Raw genomic sequence first — 17,917 nt, 5'->3', positions numbered from 1 at the left:
CAGTTTTGGGCTCCCCAGTTTAAGAGCAACAGGGATCTGCCAGAGGGTCCAGCAGAGAACTACAGGGATGATGAGGGGACTGGAGGGCATGGCTTATGAGGAGAGGCTGAGGGGCTTGGGGCTTTTTAGTCTGGAGAAGAGAAGACTGAGAGGGGATTTAATAAATGCTTGTAAGCATCTGAGGGCTGGGGGTGTGTGTGTGTGGGGTGGGGGGCGGTGCTGGCTGTTCCAACTTGCTCCCTGGGATAAGACAAGGAGCAATGAGTGTAAGTTGCAGCAGAAGAGGTTCCACCTAAACAGAATGGGGAACTTCTTTACTGTGAGGGTCACAGAGCACTGGCACAGGCTCCCCAGGGAGGTTGTGGAATCTCCTTTCCTGCAGACTTTCAAGGCCTGTCTGAATGTGTTCCTCTGTGACCTGAGCTAGATTGTGTGGTCCTGCTCTGGCAGGGAGGTTGGACTGGATGATCTCCTTGGGTCCCTTCTAATCCTTAATATTCTGTGGTCCTGTGAACCTCTTGATCTGTTTAGCTGCCTCTGGGCAGTTTTGTGTTTCAGGACACTTGCCACCCTGGTGACTCTTGCCCATACCTGCTAGGCACGTGTTACTGGAATGCAGAGAGCTCTTAAATCCCTTAAATATTACTGCATCTTCATTAGAGACTCATAGAATGATCTGAGTTGCAAGGAACCTCCAAAGACCATCTAGTCCAATGCCCCTGCAGTCAGCAAGGGCATCCTCAACTAGATCAGGTTGAATATCTCCAGAGATGGGACCTCAAACACCTGCCTGGGCAACCTGTTCTAGTGTTCCATCACCCTCATGGTAAAGAGCTTGTTCCTAACATCCAATCTAAATCTGCTCTTCCCTACTTTGAAGCCATTGCACCTCATCCTATGACTAAAGGCCTTTGTAAACTGTCTCTCTCCATCCTTCTTGTATGCCTCCTTCTGGCAGGCCACTATTAAGCCTCCTCTTGAAAGATTTTGACTGATATCTGTTGCAAAAGTTTTGGGTTTGAGCTCTAAGTGGTTTTAATCCATGAACAAATACAGGAGGTTGCATTGCTATGATGATAGCTGAATTAAAATGCCTTTTAGTGAGCCTTTCCTCAGACCTAAGCACACATGCTTAATAAATTGCTTTTTTGTTTGTCAATGATGTGCTAAGTGGTTATAACTTTGACACTTAAAACTTGCTTTGAGAATATATGAATGGGGTGTGATAATGACAAGCCTAATGGCGGCTTGGATTTGCTGTAAACCACCCTGCCTAGAGCTGTGTGTGCATGAAAGGAGAATGAAAACCAAAGAAAATCCTCCCTGTGGTAACCACACAAATGAGCAGCCAATGTGGTTGGGCATCATGGGCAAGGAGCTGTAGATATGCTTCAGGGAAGGTAATTTAAACTTTAGCAAACTTTACCCCACCCTACCTATGGCAAATTTACCCTGGATGAATCAGGGCTAAAGTGGTTTGAAGGGCTAGGTAATGTGTCTGCAGCTTTCCTCAATTAGAGTAATTTAATTTGGATGAAATGAGAATGTCTTTGTGGGCCTGCTACTGGGGTGTAGCACCAGGGATTTGTGCTCTTCAGAGTGCTGCAAATCAAGTGGAATAAAATCCAGCAAACTCTGCTTCTAAATGGAGCACCTCTTGAATTCTCTTTAAAATACTTTTATGCCAATAGATAAGATAATTGCCCCATTTGGTGGTGTGCAGCAGGAATGAATAATGCTTTGAAAGCTTGTAATGGGAGGTATTAATTCATGTGAGGTAAGAGTTCTTCAAAATTAATATTGTTTATTAATTTGGATATTCAGAACTCTCACTACCCACCCACTAATTTTTAATAGTAATAATTATCAGGTTCTCTATAGTGCTCTCTGTTTCTAACCCAGTGTTTTCCAGCATATTCTGCCTTCTTGGCCCTGGTAAGGGTTTCTTTGATATTACACTGCTCTGTCAGAGATCTGCTCCTGGGGACATGACTGAGTGACCATAATGCCAGTGCAAAGCCTTTGAGCCTAATTCTACATCAAAGCTGCCTGTAACTGTAGTGAGGACAAAGCTGTGTGAAAATGAAAGCCACAGAGCAGGTTTGACATATAAACTAAATGTCTTAGAAGATCCAGAAGTGGATTTTGTATGACTTCAAGTGCAAGTAAAAGAGGTATCATCTGAACTCAGCAGTAGAAGTATTTCTTGGTGCCATGGTCTGGTTGATTGGATTGGACTGGGGGATAGGTTGGACTGGATGATCTTGGAGGTCTCTTCCAACCTGGTTGATTCTATGATTCTGTTTGGAGGAGTTTTTTTTTCTCCAGGAACACATCAGAGCTAACAAAGTTGAGGTTCGCTGAACTTGTATTCATAGAATCACAGAAGTGTTTCAGTTGGAAAAGAGCTCCAAGATTGAGTCTATCAGCCTAACACCATCATGGCCATTAAATGATGCTCTGATTTATGGAATCAAATGGCCACCACCACCACCCACAGGTCCTTTTCCACCTGGCTGCTTTCCAGCCACACTTCCCCAAACCTGTAGCGTTGCTTGGGGTTGTTGTGGACAAAGTGCAGGACCTAGCACTTGGTTTTGTTAAACCTCATACTCTTGATCTCAGCCTATCACTATAATGTGTCCAGATCTTTCTGCAGTGCTTTCCTTCCTTCAGGCATCAACACTCTGGCTCAAGTTAGTGTGGTCTGCAAACTTGTTGATGGTGCCCTCAAGTCCCCTCATCCACATCATTAAGAAAGATATTAAACAGAACTGGCCTCAGTACTGGCCCCTGTGAGATGCTGCTTGTGACCAGCCACCAGCTGGATTTAACTCTGTTGATCAGAGCTCTTTGGGCTTTTCTGTCCATCCAGTTTTTAATCTAGCACCCACCTTATTCCAAGCTCCTTCCAGGTAGAGAACAGTGAGATCTCCTTTCAGCTTCATAGAATCATAGAATGGTCTGGGCCAGAAGGCACCTCTAGGGGTCACCTAAGTCCAGCCCCCCCTGCAGTCACCAGGGACATCCCCACTAGAGCAAGTCACCCAGGGCCTCATCAAGCCACACCTTGAATGTCTCCAGAGAAGGGGCCTCAACCACCTCCCTGGGCAACCTGTTTCAGTGCTCCACCACCCTCATAGAAAAGAACTTGTTCCTAACATCCAGTCTAAATCTGCTCTTCTCAAGCTTGAAACCATTGCCCCTTGTTCTGTCATTGCAGACAGCTTCTCTTCATCCTTTCTCTGGCTTTCTTCAGGTACTGGCAGGCTGTTATGAAGTCCCCCCAGATCCTCCTCCAGATGGAACACCCCCAGCTCCCTCAGCCTGTCCTCATAGCAGAGCTGCTCCAACCCTCTGATCATTTTCATGGCCCTCCTCTGGAGCTCTCCATCAGGTCCATGTCCTTCCTATAATGAGGGCTCCTGAACTGGACACAGTACTCCAGGTTGAGGTCTCACCAGAGCAAAGTGACAGAACCACCTCTCTGGCTCTGCTGGCCACACTTCTTTTGATGCAGCCCAGGATATGATTTGCCTTCTGGGCTGCAAGCATACGCTGTCTGCTCACGTCCAGCTTCTTGTCCACCAGCACCCTCAAGTCCCTTTCCACAGGGGTGCATCCACTTCTCCTGACTAAACAATTCCAGTTCCCTCAGCTGCTCTTCACCAACGCTATTCTCCAGGCCCTTCACCATCTTGGTTGCCCTTCTCTGGACACATGCCCTTCTAGTAGAGAAAAGCCCAACTCCTACAGGTAAGATCTTGAACATCTCACTTAATAATTGTCTCTGCATGGGATTGTAGCAAATTTTACTGTTTTAAGTTTCAGCCCTTTTATTCAAACTTGGAACAGTTGTTGGAATCAGAGTTTCTGGTTTTCTTGACAAAAATGCCAGTAATTAAGAGCTTCAGCTTTAGCAAACTGAAACCCCTGTGCTAAGGCTTGAGAAGTGCCAAAGTATAATTGCCAATGAACATGAGTCAAATTTGCCACTTTGATCTTCTCATGGGGAAGTTGAGCTGGAACAGAACCTGGAGAGTATTTCTAGTACCAGGAGACTGAAAACTCAAATGGTGTAGGGGAGGATAAACCTCAAAGCTGGTCCTGTTCTGTGAGAAATGTGCTTGGCATTTATAGATGCATGCTGGCATACATTCAGCCTGTGTAATTGGGAAAGAAGAGATTAGTTTAAAGCAGGCTTTAGATTTCTGCTGCCATTTGTACTGAACTTTTTACTCTCATGACTTCAGGGAAGCAGTGTGTTGCATATGTTGACTTCTTTGTATTTAAAATACTAAGTTACTGGCCAGGATAAAATTCGTTCACCACATTCACAGCTGTGAATAAGGAAGGTGAAGCTCCTTTAGCCTAAGAGAAAAGAGTATGGATGCAGTTGCTGCCTTTTGTGCATGTAACAGAATCTTCCTTTTGCAGGTTTAACTCAGATTTTAGGCTTAAGTAAGAGGTTTTTTTTTTTTTGCATTAGTGACTAGTTTGTAGGTGTCTTTTTTTCCATATTGTTGTCAAATTAGGTATTTTGCTGCTTAATTTCATCAAGTTAGACATATGAATGGTTTTCTAAACCACTGTCATCTGTACAGTCAGAGCTTGTTGCTGATTGTTGGGATTTCTCCTGCAATTACATTTCATGCAATCATAGAATGGTTTAGCATAGAAGAGACCTCAAAGATCATCTAGTTCCAACCCCTTGCCATAGGCAGGGACACCTCCCACTAGAACAGGTCACTCTTGACAGAGGGAGTGATTTGCCATTGGAATGGGCTGCCCAGTGGGGTGGTGGAGTCACCATCCCTGGAGGTGTTCAAGAAAAGCCTGGATGAGGCACTTAGTGCCATGGTCTGGTTGATTGGATGGGGCTGGGTGCTAGGTTGGACTGGATGATCTTAGAGGTCTCTTCCAACCTGGTTGATTCTATGAGTCTAGTATTTCCCCTTTTTTCTCCCAGGAAAGAATGGTTTAATTAATGCTTTTAGGATCAGGGAGATGGCAATTATAGTACAAAGCAAAAAGAAGCATATGAAAGGAGGACTCCAGTTCCTTTTCTGCTGCTCATTTTCCTCCTCCTTGATGTCAGCCTCATTTCTTAACACACTGAATTGAGAAATGATAAATCTAAAGGAGCTGTGACGTCCAATAGCCAAATACTCTGCTACATAACAGAATTGTAATTACCTTTGCTTGTAACTTGTGCAGATGTCTCATGCCTCAGATTTTAAGCCAGTGAGTCTGTGCCAGGCAGGCAGAGGTGTTCAAGAAAAGCCTGGATGAGGCACTTAGTGCCATGGTCTGGTTGATTGGCTAGGGCTGGGTGAAAGGTTGGACTGGATGAGCTTGGAGGTCTCTTCCCAACCTGGTTGATTCTGTGTTTCTAAGGCCTCATCCAACTGGGTCCTGAACACCTCCAGGGAGGTTGTGGAGCACGGAAGCACAGAATGTGGTCTTTGGTCACATTCTGTGCTTCCGTGCTCCGCAACCTCCCTGGGCAACCTGTGCCAGTGTCTCACCACCCTCACTGTAAAGAACTTCTTCCTAACACCTAGTTTAAATCTCCCCCCTTCAAGTTCCTCCCCCACCACCACGCTTTTCTGTAGCAGCTGTACCATATACTTGTTGTCACTGAGCCAGTACAAAACCATAGCTATCAAAGACCTTTATTTTCAGCAGTCATTCCCTAGAAATTTTCTATTCCTGCTTCAGTATTTTCCTGAATGGCTTATCTCAGGATTGTTTTCTCACTGAATTTTGGATCCATTCAGCACACTAAAGTGTTCATATATTTAAAGAAAAAAAAACAAAATACAAAGGACATTGAATCGCACAGGTCAGTGCAGACTCAAAGCCACCTCAATCTCCTGTGTACCCAACTCTCTCTGTGAGCTCTGGCCCTGCCGTGGCTGTTGGGCAGAGGAAGATATTGTAGCAAGGAAGAAAAGAGGTCAAACTGTAACATCTTTCTTGGCAGAAGGCTTTTGTCCTGTTCAGGTTAGAAGCATAAAATCAAACAGCTTGGAAGAGACCTCCAAGCTCATCCAGTCCAACCTAGCACCCAGCCCTATCTAATCAACCAGCCCATGGCACTAAGTGCCCCATCCAGTCTTTTCTTGAACACCTTCAGGCATGGTGACTCCACCACCTCCCTGGGCAGCCCATTCCAATGGCAAATTAATCTTTGAAATATGTGGAGTTTTTTTTAGCATCAGGCCATTTCTGTGCATCAAAAATGTTCTCTTTTGGCTGTTTTGGTAAATTGCTGCTAAATAAAGAATCACTCAGAACTTTTAATAGATCTTTCCTCTATAGTCACTGAGTTTTGATAAGTAGTGTGACAGTAATAGTCGTTATTTAGGGAGCAGTGTTGGCACATGCACAAGTGATTTGCATATGAATGCAAACTTAGTTAACTATGTGACTTAAGTGCTAGTAAAAGGCACTGTCAGATTTGGCCTCCAATGGAAATGAGTCTCCAGCTTCCTTCCTAGGTTTGTTTTCCCTGAGAGTTATGGAAAGGGACAATCTATTTCTGTGTACGTCTTGTTACAAAAATACACCTTCTGTTATGAAAGAGGTGAACAAGGACCTAAAGGACAGAGTGAGGAGGAAGGAGGCTGTAAGGCTGGATTCCCACAGGAGCTCTTCTAAACAGGCACCAGCTCCCTCAGCTGGGGTCGCAGCCCAGCGTGGGTCAGTCCCTGCCTCTCCTGATCATAGAATCAACCAAGCTGAAAGAGACCTCCAAGCTCATCCAGTCCAACCTAGCACCCAGCCCTGTCCAATCAATTAGACCATGATACTAAGTGCCTCATCCAGTCTTTTTTTGCTCCTCATGTAAGCCCTTATACAACTCTTATTTCTCTACTTTTTGGAGCTGCCCTTATCTCACTCTTGCTGTGTATCTACATCTCTCCTTCCCCTTGTTGCTCATTAGCTTTTCTCCTTCTGTTCCTGGAGGTGCCCTACTTTAAATGCCACCTTTCCCAGGAATCATCCAATGTGATTTGGAACAATGAATCATAGAATGATAGAATGTCAGGGTCTGGAAGGGACCTCCAAAGCTCATCCAGTCCAGCCCCTCCTGCCAGAGCAGCATCACCTACAGCAGATCACACAGGAACACATCCAGGCAGTTCTTGAAAAACTCCTGAGAGGGAGACTCCACAGCCTCCCTGGGCAGCCTGTTCCAGTGCTCTGCCACCCTCACAGGGAAAAAATTCTTCCTCAGGTTCACATGGAACCTCCTGTGCCTCAGCTTCCACCCATAGCCCCTTGTCCTGCCACTGGGCATCACCAGCAGAGGCTGGTTCCATCCTCCTGGCACTCACCCCTCACATGTTTACCAACGTGAATGAGGTCACCCCTTAGTCTCTTCTTCTCCGAGCTAAAGAGCCCCAGCTCCCTCAGGCTCTCCTCATAAGGAGGATGTTCATCTTCCTTAATCATTTTTGTGGCTCTGTGCTGGACTCTCTCAAGCAGCTTCCTGTCCTTTTTGAGCTGGGGGGCCTAGAACTGGACACAATACTCCAGATGAGAGAAATAATGAATCAGACACAGTCAATGGTAAAGCAACTCCAATTGCTGGTGTGATCTCAGCACACGGCACAGTGCCAGACTCCAGGATCGTTTCTGGAGCCTAGTTAGATGTGCACATCATCCTCTGGGGTACAGGGCTACAGGAAGCAGATCTTCATGCATAGGTGTCCCTAGAGAGGTCTGATGCTCAGCAGGCGTGATTGCACTGTGAAGATCATATTTTGCATCTGTCAGCTTGATGCAGTGCCATGAAGTAGGCTGAAAAGATTGAAGGAGCTTTCTGACTTGCACAGGTACAATGACAAGCCAAAATATTTTGAAGGAAGCTGAAAGGGCAGAAGGAATTTGTGAAATATTTTGGTAAAAATACACCCAAACTCTTCATTTCCCCTACACATCCTCATCATTTCTCTTGGTTTTAGAGCAGACACAAACAAACCAAAAGCAATACTTTAGTAAGCTGGAGGCAGGTGCATGGGTATGAGTTTTTTACAGCCACTTTCACTATCAGAAGCTATTTTAAGATGCTTGCAGAAGCTGGTCATTCTGCCAGTTCTTATAGCTACTGCCTGCTCATAAATGTTGAGGGAAAAAAGCTCTCCAGTTTGTGCAAAAGTGTCTCTAATGAGTTTGAGCATCCCTGTTCATTTCTTGTCACAAGTGGACGAAGATGTGTGCTCATTTCAGGTGCCTGCGAAAGGTGGAGCTCATCACATCTGAGCCAACTAAACAAATGCAAAGGCAGGCATGAGCTCTAAAAGCTGAGTGTGGAAACCTGGGCAAACTCCAAGTAAATAACAAACCCCAAAGCTAAAACAACCCAAAGAAGCGATACTTGAGGTGCTTATATTCTCTGCGTGTAGCAACTGTGCATTACTTAAGGTATCTGAAGGGGGCCTACGAAAAAGCTGGGGAGGGACTTTTCAGGATATCAGGGAGTGACAGGAATAGAGGGAATGGAGCGAAGCTGGAGGTGGACGAGTTCAGGCTGGATGTGAGGTGGAAGTTGTTGAGCATGAGAGTGGTGAGAGCCTGAAATGGGTTGCCCAGGGAGGTGGTTGAGGCCCCATGGGTGGAGGTGTTTAAGGCCAGGCTGGCTGAGGCTGTGTGCAGCCTGCTCTAAGGTAGGGTGTCCCTGGGCATGGCAGAGGGGTTGGAACTGGCTGATCCATGTGGTCCCTTCAAAATCTGACTGTCCAGAGAAGGGCGATGAAGCTGGTGAAAGGCCTGGGGCACAAATCCTATGAGGAGAGGCTGAGAGAGCTGGGATTGTTTATCCTGGAGAAGAGGAGGCTCAGGGGGGGACGTCATTGCTGTCTACAACTACCTGAAGAGAGGTTGTAGCCAGGTGGGAGTTGGTCTCTTCTCCCAGACAACCAGCAACAGAACAAGGGGACACAGTCTGAAGGTTGTCCCAGGGGAGGTATAGGCTGGCTGTTAGGAGGAAGTTCTTCACAGAGAGAGTGACTGGAATTGGAATGGGCTGCCCAGGGAGGTGGTGGAGTCACCATCCCTGGAGGTGTTCAAGACAAGGCTGGATGAGGCACTTAGTGCCATGGTCTGGTTGACTGGATAGGGCTGGGTGCTAGGTTGGACTGGATGATCTTGGAGGTCTCCTCCAACCTCCTTGATTCTATGATTCTGTAATTCTCTCTGCTTACCCTAGAGAGTAGTTGTGATCTCCTGCACAGACTCTGCATTTCTTTCGGCTCCCATCAAGCAAACAAGTTGGTTTCTTTAGGGTCATCTTATTTCCATTCAAGCATTGAGGCATATAAAATTATCTTTTATGGAGCACTTGTACTAATTTGGTTGGCAGCAACAGGTCAAGTTTTGATTGCATTTTATATTTAAGTTTAGCATCCCCCTATGCTTTGCAAATGAGTCTGTTAACAACAGAGTGATAGAAGAGGAGGATCTGTATCACCAGCCTGGCATCATTTGAAGCCCTGCAGGAAAGCTTAAGCTCAAATACAGTGGCAAGATTTGGAAGCTGGCCAAGTCATGACCCTGCCTTTGCAGCCTGTTGATGAAGACGTTAGCTCCACTTCAGCGGTGCGCTCCCTTTGATGCTTGTTAGGACTAAAAATAATTCTCACCCTGATTTCCCCAGGGTAATTAGCCTGTGCAGAATCACATTGAGATTAGACTGGTTTTTTGGTTTTTTTTTCTGGTGCCTTACAGAATTTAAGTTCAGGTATTTACCCTATGCTCTATCAGACACAGCTGCAGGAGGAAAAGGCTGTCCTGGGTTCTCAATATTGTGATGTTCAGATTTAATTCAGTGCCCCACGTTAGCTTCTGTGATCATAGCCAGAGAGAAAAGGCCTCAAGCCCACCCCTGGGTCAAGCTTTCCTTCTGAACTTGTTTTCTCTGCAAAGAAAGTGCAACTCCAGAAGGTGTTGATAATCCAAGGCACATCTGCTCTGGGTAAGACCTTCCCTTTTTCTGTTGAATGTTTTAAACATCGTATCTAGGTGGAACTGGTGCTGGGTTTGGAATGCTCCAGGAGAAACTGGTAGCGCTGAACAAAGGTTTACTTTATTTGGATGACATTCTCTTATCTCTGTGGCTGTTGACACTAGCAGTAAACCTGCTGAATTTCCAGATAAGGGACTGTGAAATGAGCCCAGACGAAGAAGGAAGTGGAGGTTTCCTTTTCTGAAGTAATTTCTGCTCTTAGTAATGGTTTGTAGTCGACTGTGTTCTAAAGGGTGATGAGACAAGCCTGGAGTGTTTAGTATGCTCTGTTACAGAAATAACAGACCAGCACATGCAGTTGTTCTTTAGACAGCAGAGAGCTATTTTCCTGATTTCTAGTTCTGGGCTCCTCAATTCAAGAGAGATGTTGAGATACTGGAAGGTGTCCAGAGAAGGGCAGCAAGGCTGGGGAGAGGTCTGGAGCACAGCCCTGTGAGGAGAGGCTGAGGGAGCTGGGGGTGTGCAGCCTGCAGAAGAGGAGGCTCAGGGCAGACCTCATTGCTGTCTACAGCTACCTGAAGGGAGGCTGTAGCCAGGTGGGAGTTGGTCTCTTCTTTCAGGCAAGCAGCAACAGAACAAGGGGACACAGTCTCAAGCTGTGCCAGAAGGGGTTCAGGCTGGATGTTGTTAGGAAGTTGTTGCCATAGAGAGTGATTGGCATTGGAATGGGCTGCCCAGCGAGGTGATGGAGTTACTGTCCCTGGAGGTGTTTGAGACAAGACTGGAGGAGGCACTTAGTGCCATGGTCTGGTTGATTGGCTAGGGCTGGATGCTAGTTTGGACTGGATGATCTTGGAGGTCTTTTCCAACCTGTTCTATGTTTCTGATATTTCCTTTTTTTTTTCTCCCAAGAAAGAATGGTTTAATTTATGGCTTTTAGGATCAGGGGGTGGCAATTATAGTATAAAGCAAAAAGAAGCATATGAAAGGAGGACCCCAGTTCCTTTTCTGCTGCTCATCTTCCTCCTCCTTGATGTCAGCCTCATTTCCTAACACATTGAATTGAGAAATGATAAATCTAAAGGAGCTGTGACTTCCAATAGCCAAATACTCTGCTACATAACAGAATTGTTATTACCTTTGCTTGTAACTTGTGCAGATGTCTCATGCCTCAGATTTTAAGCCAGTGAGTCTGTGCCAGGCAGGCAGAGATCAGACTGAATGTCCTAGGACAGAACAGGCAGAACTGACAGAGCTTTTACAACGAGGGAGTTTCATTAGTTCCTTCTACTTTGAACCTGTGGTAAGATGCATGCAAGTGAAGAACATCTTCCTATCAGCCTCTAATGCATGCTAGTATTTTCAGCTCTGATGAGTTTAAATGTTGGCTAGCACTCAGTTGCAGCTGAAAACATACTGACTGAATCAGATTTAGGAAGATGGATGCCATACAGACTGACCCAATGTTCTCACCTTAATTGGATAAGCAAATTGAGTACAATAATCATTAGATTTATGGAAGTTTTAATAGTAGTGGTGTGCTCAGATGCCTTTTTATCTCACTGCCTTTGAGAATGCTTCTTGAAAGCACTAGCAGGGAATGTTTTGGGGAGCTTCAGTGAGCATTGTGTAGTTCTGGCTGTGCAGGGAATAGCTACAACAGGAAGGAAGCCAATGTACTCAATAATTTCCAGTGTGGAAATCAATTTGGTTTTCTTTGCCAGTTTAGGTGTACTGGGAACTCTTCTAATGTTTTCAGGGTGTCTTGCAGTATTTCTCACTTGTGGCTTTTCTGGCTTCCTGACAAGATTGTAAGTGAAGTAGAATTACAAAATGATTTCTCCAGGCATTCAGTGACATTTAAAACATCTCTTATAGCCACCTGTTAGAACAGCTAAAAAATCATTTAGCTCTAGATACGATAACAACTTAAAGGGGTATGTTAGGACTGCTGTAGTGGGATGAAACAGAGTGCATCAAAACCCCCCCAGAATCCCAAGGCTCATAATTAGAAGATGCTTAAGGGAGACTACAACACTTGAGATTTGTTACACCAGTCACAGGGTGAGCTGTGACCAGCTTCTTTTCACTAACCCTTTCCTTCTTGACCTTATTGCCCCTCAAAAAAGGAGGAGACAGAAGAGGGATATAATAAAGATGACAGATGCAATTAAAAGTGGTCTCTGAAGGAAGAGGTGAAACTACCTGGACTGAGATTTCACATCATGTTAAAGAGAAGGCTCAAGAAGAAGGGCTTAAATGATGTTTTAGTTGTTATTAGGTAAGAACAAGGAGCTACTCAAAGCCAACAAGGTTAAAAACTGGTAACAGGAGGTGTTTCTCTTTCAATGTTACAATGTGCTATTGATGCAGGGGAAGAACAAAGAAGCCGAGCACAGGCCAAGAATTTGGCTAAGCACACTTTTCCCTGGGGTAGCTCAGGGACTATTTGGCAATATGGTTGGCACTGAATTTCTGAGGAAGGAAGAGAGAAAGACTTCTGGTCCATGGAGGATAAAGGAGTATGTGAACAATTTGTTGGTGCCCAGAAATTACATTTTTAGAAGTGGAGAATCATAGAATCTTTGCATTCCAAGCCATTCTATGATTCAGTGAAATGTGCTTCATGGGGAGCATTGGATTGCCTGAAGTAAGGCCATAGAAGAACCAAGCCTACCCCTGGATTGCAGAATGGTCCAGCTCTGAACCTTTACACCCACATTCCTTTTGCAGCTGTAACTTTTCTTTCAGAAATACTCTTTACAGAGAAATTGTTCCAGGTGATGGTTATAATACACAATGAAAAATACATGCACAATCTGCTCTGAGAAGGAAGTAGACACAGTCTGAAGGGCAAATGCATCCTGACATCAGCCATCCACAGACTTCCCCAGTTCAAGCAGAGAAACAACACACACCACTATGATCAGAGATCTGGTCACCAAAGAGGTCACTGGAAGACCAGAGATGGGGTCCACCCTACCTCCTTAGCCTAACATGACACATCAGCACATATTCACATCCACAAATGTTCTTCTTGCCTACATCATTCTTTTCTCTGCTTTTATTTTTTTGTGCTAAGCAACACCAATAGAAATTAATAATTTAAGACTCCCAGGTGGGGTTGGTCTCTTCTACCAGGCAACCAGCAACAGAGCAAGGGGACACAATCTCAAGTTATTCTGGGGGAGGTCTAGGCTGGATGTTAGGAGGAAGTTGTTCTCAGAGAGAGTGATTTGCCATTGGAATGGGCTACCCAGGGAGGTGGTGAAGTCACCATCCCTGGAAGTGTTCAAGCAAAGCCTGGCTGAGGCTCTTAGTGCTATGGTCTGGTTGATTAGAATCATAGAATCAACCAGGTTGGATGAGACCTCCAAGATCATCCAGTCCAACCTAGCACCCAGCCCTAGCCAGTCAACTAGACCATGGCACTAAGTGCCTCATCCAGTCTTTGCTTGAACACCTCTAGGGATGGTGAATTGGCTAGGGCTAGGGCTGGGTACTAGGTTGGACTAGATGATCTTGGAGATCTCTTCCAACCTGGTTGATTCTATGGTTTTATTCTATTCTATTCTATGTTTTCTTCCTTTCTATTTCACAACCAAGGAAATGTAGCTGGAAAAAAAACCCAAAACATAAGACTTGGGGAAAGTAACTGGAGAAACCTACAGGAACAAATCTGCTGCTAGGAAACAAAATCTGAAAGCAAACAAAATAAAAACAACAGCAGTGGGTTGTCAAAGTGAGAATGGTGGAGAATAACAGGAAGGGAATAAGATGCTGTAAGAGCCTTGGGAAGTGGATGTTGAGCTGAGTTCTGCTTTTGCTTGTAATGTCTTTACTTCAGCAGGTTTCTGGGCATGTCAGTGAGCAAAGCAAAGAGTCCTGGCAGCAGTGAGGTTGTTTAAATGAGTCCCAGCAGCATTTTTCGTGCTGCTTTGTGCAAATACGCTTATTTCTGCTGTTGGTGTGTGGTGTAGCTGTGCTAGTTTGCAGCTAGCTAGAATGTTTTGGTGAGAAGAACTAGATTAGAGGTGGTGAAGGAGAAACAAGGGTGACATCTACTTCACTCATAGGCTTGCTGAGATGTATAAGAACAAGAATCCAAACATAGATAAGGCACTTCTGCTTGGCAGCTCAGGGATGCATTTCTCTCTATAGCCTCTCTGCTGTCTCTCTGATTAATCCACTTTGCTTCCTAACCCCCTGGCCAAAACTTCCTTGGGACTGGGGTAAGGTTGAGAGGGGTGGGAGAAGGTGGAAGGGCAGTTGGGAGCCCCTCCTGGGGACTCAGGTTTCTGGGAGGGCTGTTGTGTTTCTGTATTACCTTTTACCTTGTCTATTTCTGTCTATAACTGCATATACTGTAAATATCTGCTTGTTTATTGTGCTAAGCTGTAAATATAAAGCTTCATTCAATGTCCAGAGCTGTCTGAGTCTAGTCTGGGTGATTTCCAAAGTGGGGGGGGATGGGGGGGTGGGTGGGCAGGGGGCAGGCAACACCCAAACCACTACAGTAACACTACCAAGGAGGTCTGTGGCTGCATTTAAAGAGGGAAGAACCTAAGAGAGAGCTGTCAGACAACACAAAACCCCAGCTATGGCTGTGGTGAGCTTGTATAGGATGTCAGGCACTGCTCTAGCATGAGCAGCCCTGCATCTCCAGTGTCAGGGTTTTCTCTTCCCCCTGTGAATCTGATCACCTTGTACTTCACCTTGCCACCATGCCTGTGTTACTGCCCTGTGAATGCATATAATGGTATTAAAGGTTATCATTTTTTGTTTGTGATGTAAGGATGCTGATATCAATTATCTACACATGTATATAAAGGAAAGGAGGAATGTGCAGGCTTAGTTACGTAGTCTGGTGGCTTAAAAGTAATAGTTTAGCTTAGTGTCCTAATTATAAAGAAGAAATAGGAAAATTTTAGAGAGGTTGAATAGTAAAAAGTAAATGAAATAGGACATTGGACACAAAAGGAAAATGATAAGTTTATGTCATTCCATTTGTGTGCTGGCTCAGTATAAAGCTTGCTGCACAAATTGTTCTTCCCTTCCTTTTCTCTTCCTCACTCTGGCTGCTGGCTAGTCCCTGTGCATGGTTTCACTGATCTTGACTGAGGTTTTTTTTATGGCTAAGCAGATAGCAGCAGTGGGGCCTGATTTCTTTGTGGGGAGAGAGATATTTCCCTGTTCCCTCATCCAGAGGGGATTTTTTTGTGTGCTGTTCCTGAATTGTAAATGTATTTTGTACATATTGTACTTTATGCTTTTAGATTTTAGCTTGCTTTTAAAAGCTTCATTTTGCTTCCAAACCTCCTGAGTTAAACTGGTGATTTTATTTTGAGGGTAATTTTGACCAAATCAAAAAATAGGAATACAGTTAAAGGTCTTGTAAAGACAGGATAAGGAGTAATGGATTTAGATTGGCAGAGGGCAGATTCAAACTAGATGTTAAGAAAGGGCATGCCTTATGAGGAGAGGCTGAGGGACCTGGGACATTTTACTCTGGAGAAGACTGAGAGGGGATTTAAGAAATGTTTACTAACATCTGAGGGCTGGGGGCCAGGAGGGGAGGTGCAGGTTCTTCTAACTTGCTCCCTGTGATAGGACAAGGAGTAATGGATATAAGTTGCAGCACAGGAAGTTCCACCTCAACACAAGAAGGAACTTCTTTATTGTAAGGACCCCAGAGAAGTACTGGCACAGGCTCCCCAGAGAGGCTGTAGAGTCTCCTTGTCTGGAAGCTTTCAAGGCCTGTCTGGATGTGTTCCTCTGTGATCTGTGCTAGATTGTATGGTCCTGCTCTAGCAGGGAGGTTGGATTCGATGATCCGCTTGGGTCCCTTCCAACCCCTAACTAAGCACTCGTTAAGATGCCGATGTGCAGTGATTTGCCATGTAGTCAATGGGTATAGATTTCTATGGGCAAAGATATATATTGGGACCTTTGGAAAGGAGTAAATCTGCAAGTTTAATTATATCTTTTCTCTTAATGAGTTTTGATGATTTGATTCTCTCTGCTTCACAGAGTAAGGATGGTTGCTCAGCTGGTAACCACAGAAGACGCCGTCCATGAGGATATTCCCATGTGCAGAGGTGTCTGTTTGACAGCTCTCTTACCATGCAGATACAGTAGGTGATCTTTGCTTGGCTCTTCTAGTCCCATCTGATTGTATAAATGCTCAATATCAATCAACTTAGAGACAAAAGTCCCACCAGTAGGTGTCTGAAATCTGTAAGTGTTCCATCTGTCCATTATTTTTGATCCTCATTTCTTCTCAGCTCCCTTCCTTAGGAGGAAAATTAATCCTGCAGTGGCAACTTTTGCTGGTGATGAGTTAACATAAGGGATTGTTTTGAGGTCTGTACTGGTTTGAGGCTAATTGGAATCTTTTAATGAGAGAAATCAGACTGATGGCTATGAGAAGAAAATAATAATCATAGAATCAACCAGGTTGGAAGAGCCCTCTAAGATCATCCAGTCCAACCTAGCACCCAGCCCTATCCAGTTAACTAGACCATGCCTATCTCACTCACTGTTTTTGCTTAGGGATATAAGAACAAGAACACAAAGAAAGATAGGTCATCCTCTAGCTGCTGCTGCCTGCTTCACTATCTCTGCCTGGACCTGCATAACTCAAAGTAATAATTTCTTCTGACCTCTTGCCAACCTTTTGCAGCTCTCCTTGCATGTAAAGGGACATTCTGAGATAAGGGAAGGAGTGCAAAGAAGGTGAGAGGTTGGTTGGAAGCCCTCTTGGGCAGTCTGGCTGCTTGTATTCATATGTTCAAAAAAAGCCTGGATGAGGCACTTAGTGTCAGGGTCTAGTTGATTGGACAGGGCTGGGTGCTAGGTTGAACTGGATGAGCTTGGAGGTCTCTTCCAACCTGGTTGATTCTATGAATCTATTATATATAGCTGTAAATATCTGTATATATTTTATATATGTGCTTGTAAATTGTGCTATGTTGTAAATACAAAGCTTCATTCCTTAACTTCCAGTCAGCTGAGTTAGTCTGGTGAATTCTTAGCCACATGGCGATAGGTGAGGCAGGTAACTTGCCACAGGCATCGTAGAAGAGAGAGGGAGATGCTAGATGCAAGCAAGTTCCATTTATTGTACCCCAAGCATGGGTTTATATACTTTTCATCAGAAGGCTACGTAAGAAGGTTACAAATCATATCAGACTCTAATTGCTTGCCTATATTTGCGTTAAGGATTACGTTAGGATTGCACACTAACTGCTAGGATACATTAATTACCTATTTATCTCCTAACAAGACACATCATAACGTTTCTTAACAAAGCATACACTACCCAGTCCTTCAGCAGAGTATATCATATTAATCCTAAGGAGACAGAGTGTGTACATAAAAGAGGCAGGCATCAAGCTGTACCAAGCTGTGAAGCCATAAAACAATAAGACTTGAGGCCTCTTGTTTTACACACACCACATTCCTTTAAGATCACTTTGACCCTACACTTTCACCCAGCTCAGTGTCCTGCTTTCAAGCCCATGGTTTATGCTTCAGTGTACCATAATCAAACAATTCTATAGAATCACTAAATTTAATATTACTATTCCCAACAGTAACTCCCAAACCTGCACAGGATCTTAGCTGAGATTTGCTGTCTGCAACTACCTGAAGGGAGGTTGTAGCCAGGTGGGAGTTGGTCTCTTCTCCCAGACAACCAGCAACAGAACAAGGGGACAGAGTCTCAAGTTGTGCCAGGGGAAGTACAGGCTGGATATTAGGAGGAAGTTGTTGTCAGAGAGAGTGATTGGCATTGGAATGGGCTGCCCAGGGAGGTGGTGGAGTCCCCATCCCTGGAGGTGTTCAAGAAAAGCCTGGATGAGACACTTGATGCCATGGTCTGGTTGAGTGGATAGAGCTGAGTGCTAGGTTGGACTGTCTGAGCTTGGAGGTCTCTTCCAACCT

General features: G+C 44.7%; 1 protein-coding gene across 4 annotated transcripts in view; it reads left to right on the top strand.

The window, feature by feature from the left end:
* The window catches only part of MCTP2 (multiple C2 and transmembrane domain containing 2), a 159,501-nt gene that overhangs the window by 8,855 nt on the left and 132,729 nt on the right, over positions 1 to 17,917 (top strand). For 3 of the 4 annotated variants that reach the window (XM_064158037.1, XM_064158035.1, XM_064158038.1), the window contains exon 2: positions 16,004 to 16,107. The gene's annotated coding sequence lies outside the window, so the exon portion shown is untranslated. Of the gene's footprint in view, positions 1 to 16,003; positions 16,112 to 17,917 lie in introns of all 4 variants that reach the window. The other variant, XM_064158036.1, reaches the window with a different exon arrangement.

This window comes from Pogoniulus pusillus, chromosome 17, assembly GCF_015220805.1.
Source record: "Pogoniulus pusillus isolate bPogPus1 chromosome 17, bPogPus1.pri, whole genome shotgun sequence".
Taxonomy (NCBI): Eukaryota; Metazoa; Chordata; class Aves; order Piciformes; family Lybiidae; genus Pogoniulus; species Pogoniulus pusillus.
Note: the sequence above shows the minus strand (reverse complement) of the source record. Positions and strands in the feature narration are given on the sequence as shown.